This window comes from Mauremys reevesii, linkage group 4 (genome assembly GCF_016161935.1).
Source record: "Mauremys reevesii isolate NIE-2019 linkage group 4, ASM1616193v1, whole genome shotgun sequence".
NCBI classification, from domain to species: Eukaryota; Metazoa; Chordata; order Testudines; family Geoemydidae; genus Mauremys; species Mauremys reevesii.
Genome location: NC_052626.1, coordinates 26,196,624 through 26,202,623, shown reverse-complemented (window position 1 = coordinate 26,202,623; position 6,000 = coordinate 26,196,624). Strand labels below are relative to the sequence as shown.

General features: G+C 47.8%; 1 long non-coding RNA gene across 2 annotated transcripts in view; it reads left to right on the top strand.

Moving 5' to 3' along the window:
• The first annotated feature begins 3,598 nt into the window (after positions 1-3,598).
• Positions 3,599-6,000, top strand: part of LOC120404946 — a 108,787-nt gene continuing 106,385 nt past the window's right edge. For both annotated transcript variants that reach the window (XR_005598274.1, XR_005598275.1), the window contains exon 1: positions 3,599-4,133. This is a non-coding gene — a long non-coding RNA (uncharacterized LOC120404946). The remainder of the gene's footprint in view (positions 4,134-6,000) is intronic.

Here is a 6,000-nt window from a genome sequence, read left to right as displayed (position 1 = left end):
GGACCCAGCGGAGTGGGAGGGCCCGGGTCTGCCTACCCCACTAAAGACTGAGGCACCTTGACCAGAGAAGCAAGGGGCTGGAAGTCAAATGTTCCAACCACTAGGCTGCCTGGCCCTCTAAACTCCCTGTTACAGATTACTATTAGCACTTGTGGGAAGTTATCCAGATATATAATCAGGCGATTAGATTTCCAGAGTGTGGGCAAGTGCTGTGAAAGTGTTTGAATTGCACAAACAATGCATCTCAGTCCTGACTTGTAACACCCTCCTTGTTCCAGTATTTGATCTTTCCAGAAAAAAGGCCTTCGCTTGTGCAGAATCGTAATGGGCCAGATCCTCTCCTGGGGTAAAGTTCAGATTAAGCGTACTAAGCATGTTTCAATTATAATGATCTATACTAAATTTTAAACTAGGTCACTAAGATAGACAGTCAGAACTTTAAATTACCTTGCTGCATGGTCTATCCTCACTATACTATAGCTTTACCACTGGTCTGAATTTACTTTTGCTGTCCAAAGACAATGCTGAATAACATGTCAAATGTGTGTTTGCTAAAGAACTGTCAATAGATTGTAAATATCATGTGTGTCTTTCTAAATGGATTTCTTTTAGTGGCAGTATCATAGGCTAATTCTACAACATCCTACCCACTTGCTTTCATTCAAGTTAAATGGTAAGCATACAGTAAAATTGGAAAATTAAAGTAACTAGGATAATATCAAATTAGAGATCAACTTTTTTGGCAATGTTTATTTTTGCCTGGTGCAAAAAGCAACTAACTTGTAAAACAGTGGTCCCCAACGGTGCCATGGTGCCCGCAGGTGCCACGGTGCCTGCCGGGGCATCTATCTGTGCCTGCGTACTGGCCCGCGGACTAGCATCCGCCGAAATGCCACTGAAAAGCAGCAACATCAAGAGGTGTCGCTGCCAAAATGCCACTGATTTTCGGCGGCATTGCCGCTTGATGTTGCCACGTCTCGGCGGCATTTCGGCAGATGCTTGTCTGCTGGTCACGGTCCTCGGTGGCTCGTCGTCCAGCGCCAGCCAGACGAAAAAGGTTGGGGACCACTACTGTAAAATATAAAATGATAGTAATAATTTGCTAGCTCTAATGATAATTTCAGAGATTTTATTCTGTTCTGTATGTTTATTGGATCAGAATGTCCTGGACAGTCTGTATCATCTTTTTTAGCAGTTAGTGACAGAAATCATTTCTCATATGAAGGAAAAATTAACTTGCATATTTATAAAACTTCCTGAATATTTTCTATACAACCCCCCAAAAATGTATAAAGTAAAATCTTAATTTAGAAAGTGTACTGCATACAGTGTGATGTCTTAACTTTCTGTATTTTATTAATAAAAGTATTTTGGAACAGAAAGCATGCATGGAAAGTCACATACAATGTGAATGTCAGAGCTTAGGAATGCTTTTTTTTTTTGTCCTATTAATAATCACGCCAATTGCTGTAGTGTACTAGTTATCAGGTTTGCCTCACACAGAAAAGGTCCTTAGTTTGAAATTGAGCAGAAACGGTCAGACTAGATGAGCTAAAGGTCTGAAGGCTGCTTCTGGCCTTAAAAATCTATGAATACTGCATGGGGGATGAAGAATGGTCAGGTGATTAGCCTGAGACTCAGGAAACTTGGGTTTAACTCCCTGCTCAGATACTACTGTAATAGGGAGATAGGCATTTAAATACCTTAGCTAGAAATAGAAGTTGTAAAATTGTAGCTATATTAATATTTGTATGAAGAGTATGTGAAAGCAAAAAAAGTTTCTGCTTCAAGAGAAAATTCCATTTTCTTACCCTGATGTACAGAGTGCAGCGCCTGTGATTAAAACAGTACATTATTACTGTAGCCACGCAAAGCAGGAATTAAAGAGCACCCTACAGTCTAGTAACATATTCCCAACAAGGGCTGACGTGTTTTAATGAAATGTTTTAATCTGGATAGTACAACCTGTAGGTTTCACTGTGGCATGTGTTGAACACCTTTAACTCACCTGGCGTGCCTGACAGCCTCACTGAATGTCAGCAGCAGTGGAGGATGGCTGGTGGCACTGAGGAGCCAGGCTTCAGGCAATTAGGTTTGGTAAATGGCCACAGACTCATAGACTTTAAGGCCAGAAGGGACGAGCATGATCATCTGTATTATTACCTGATTCCACATACCAGGCTTGCCTTTTGGGGCCTGCTGTCTCAACCACTAAAGTAAGTGGGAGCTTTGCATTGATTCCATTGGCTGTCTCTCCAGGCTTTTGTCCACTGGGGAGAAAACTCATGGGGCATGGTTAGTGCCCTCGCCTGGGACACAAGCCCAGGGTAGAGCCTGCTCCTGATAATGCTTCTAGAGGGGGATTTTTAAAGTTCTTCATACCAAACAGGGCTGGTAGGAACAGTTTGATTTTAACATTTTCAAAGGATAAAGAAGGGGGGTGGAGGGGTCAGAGGCCACCCTACACCCACATGAACAACTGCAAATAACCCCCATTGACTTTAGCAGGAGCAAGAGCTTTTAAAACACTCGGGCCCGATTCTGCAATTTCCAGGAGTTTGTCTTCTGCAGCAAATCACCTGGGGGAGCTCAAATCCTGCCAGTCATTGTGGGCAGCAAGAAGGCATGGGGATGGGCAGGTACTAGGCCACTATCAGCTGCTACAGCCAGAGGGATGTGTATCGGGAAGCTTCTTCCCTGCCTTTTGTTTGGGGGCGTGGAGCCTCAGAGCTGCATCCCTGTAGATAAGCACGCTGTGGGATGGGGAGCCCTGTGCCCCCCCCCATAGATCAGCTCGCTGTGGGGTGGAGTAGGGAGCTGGGGAGCCCCAGGCCTGCCCCCATAGATCAGCTCGCTGTGGGGTGGAGTAGGGAGTAGGGAGCCGGGGAGCCTCAGGCCTGCCCCCCTAGATCAGCTCGCTGTAGGGTGGAGTAGGGAGCTGGGGAGCCCCAGGCCTCCCTCCACAGGTCAGAGCGCTGTGGGGTGGAGTAGGAAGCTCGGGAGGCCCAGGCCTGTCCCCACAGATCAGCGCGCTGTGGGGAGGGGTGGGATGTTGGGACCTGAGCGGCCCCGAAGAGCGAGCGGGACTGGAGCCCGCGGCTTCTCGACCGCAGCCAAGTTGCAGCGAGCAGTTTCCAAACTCTCCCTCGTGCAGAGCAGCCGCCGCGAGCGCGCCCCAGCCCGGCCTCGCTCGCTTTGCAGCCTCTCGCCTAATCTCAGCCCGAAATCTCCGGCACGGAGCAAGCGGCGGCAGCAGCTGCCGCCCAGGTGCCGAGCCCCACGCGCCCGGGCTGCCGCGCCAGACCGGCCGGGGCCTGCAGCCGCAGCGGGAGGAGGCGGTCTGGCTGATTGCTATCGCGGGAGCGCTCGCTGCCCGCCCGCCGGCTCTGCTCCTTATCGAGCCAGCCGATCGCGCCTCGGCTTCCTGCCTTCCCGCGCCGCTGCCGGAGCGGCCCGCGGCCTGCCCCAGCGAGGAAGGCAGCGGCGCAGCCTCTGGCGGGCTGCGGGGCTGTTTGGAAGGGCGCAGCCAGCCGCTCGCGTGGGCGGCGCAGGTCCATGGGCTGCCAGGCGGAGGGAAGAGCTGGCCGAGGTGCCAGCGTTGGCAAGCGGAGTGTGACAGCCCCCAGCGGGGCCAGGGGCAGCCTCTCAGATCGCCGGAGCCAGCGCTGGGCTGGGCTGGCCTGGCCCAGGGGCAGTCGGCAGGGGGCCCTGCTTCACGTGAATACTGAATGTCCCCGCACGGGGCCGGGGAGTCACAGGCCCGCTGCCTTTCAGGTGATGCGCAAAGCCGACGATCTGGCTGCTTGTAGCTATTAAAGTCCCCCCGGCTGGCACTTTTCAGAGGGGGAGAAGTGTTAGCCTAAACTCCACGTGTCACAGTGTTCTGCCTACCTGTGTGCAGGTGATTGGGCTTGTGGGAATCCCCGAGGGAGCGAGAGACTAAATCCCCTTATTGCCTTAACTGATTAACTCCTGGCTCTCTGTCTCCAAAACTGTTCTGGAGTGTTGCTTGTAGGCACCACCACCGCACGCCAGGCTGCATTTCATGGGGAGTATGGAAACGATCTCCTGTGCTCATATAGAACTTGGCCCTACCAGCTGTAAATCCCAGTGGAGTCAAATTGATTTCTCATGTGAGTAATCCCTTGAAGGATTGGGTCCATATTTAATAATGCTGTAAAGAGCTTTGATGCTTGCAAAAGTGCGATATAAATCAGTGACTAATAATAATAGAAAGCTATTAATTAAGCCTATCTAGACTCCCCTACTTCTGTGCAACTGTTATGCTAATAATGATGAGTGGGGTGGGGTGAAAAATAGAGACATAATTTCTATTGAAATGCACTGGAGAAGGTGACACTTTTGAAGGGATGGAAAGCAAGATGGTGATATTGTTAAGGAAAAAAGCGGGTGGTGGGGATGGGCTGGCAAATATAAAAACTATCCTTTTAGTGAAGCACATGCTTTTTTGTGTCAATATTATTTTAGTAAACAGGAAAAAAACTCAGTGTGCAGGGAAAGCCAATTATTTTGGCACTTTATGCAGCCATGAAAGGGTGAGAGGGTGTCCACTGCCTCTAAAGTCATCTCATATTCAGCTTCAAGTTAAAAAAAAAAAAAAAAGTCCCCTAGCGGAGGAATAAAATTGAGTGCAAGTTAATACCAAATAAAACAGCGAAAAATAGATGGGGGAGGGCAGAATGAGAATTTGATGAGGAACAAATGTTTTGAAAGAACAAAATAAAATGAAAATTAAAACAATTCGTAAATAGTCAAGAAACAGTATTGGAGGCAAAAGACACCGAGAAAAGACCAACGGGAAGATACCAACTGCAGGGCTGGATTCTCTGAAGTTCTGAGCGCCCTCCATTCCTGCTGAAGTCAATCACCAAACCCAAAGAGAAGGTTAAAAAAAAAGCAGAGTGCAGGAAGAGCAGGAGGAACAACATTCCATATGTCAGGATTTTAGTAGATGGCTTTCTGCCAAAATGTAATTGATAGCCCCAGTGCTGCTGTGAGAACTGTGGTATGAGTGTAGATTCTGCTTGTGTGGTTCTTGCTGTAGGATCTTGGCCTATGTTACTTTAGGCCCCGATTCCACAGATACTCCATGTGAGTTTCATATGAGGAATGCAGGTTCAGACCCCAACTACGTATACATATAGGCCTGCAATCGGATCATCGCTGGCAGACTCTTGCACCCAGGCAGAGGATCATAGAAGATTAGGGTTGGAAAAGACCTCAGGAGATCATCTAGTCCAACCACCTGCTCAAAGCAGGACCAACCCCAACTAAATCATCCCAGCCAGGGCTTTGTCAAGCTGGGCCTTAAACCTCTAAGGATGGAGATTCCATCACCTCCCTAGGTAACCCATTTCAGTGCTTCACCACCCTCCTAGTGAAATAGTCCCACTGAAATCTTGTGGTCTTGCCTGTGTGGATCCGACTGCAGTTTTGGGGCCACAGAATGCACATACATAATATCTAAATACCATCTAGCAGCTGCTGTAAGTTTCCTGCTTACCTACCTTCCCCAGCCTTACAGAGACCCTAATTGATGTCCTGCCCCATGCCCTGGGAGCTGGTGTCGTTGCACCAAATAAGGTCATAAAGAAGTAAAATCTCAATTTTTTTTTAACCTCTGTATGTTGAAGGTACTTATCTTGTTGCATGAATATGGATGATAGTTTGCTATGAATATGGAAAAGATTGTGAAGGGATGGGTCAGTGTTTAACATTAACTACTCTTAACCTTTCCACTGCTTTTGATCCGACCACAATATGATGCATAGGAGGGTCAACCTTGGCTGCCTTTCTGCAGAATGCCATTAGTCATTTCTTGCCACATATGTTTGCCCTAGAACCTTGTTTGCCACCCTATATAATTATTAGAAGACTCTTATAATTGTATTTGAAATTCTAAGTTGACACTTATGTCATAGTACCGTGGCATAGTATTATGTTTAATTTCTCTTTTGTTCGTGTCATTTAATGTACTGA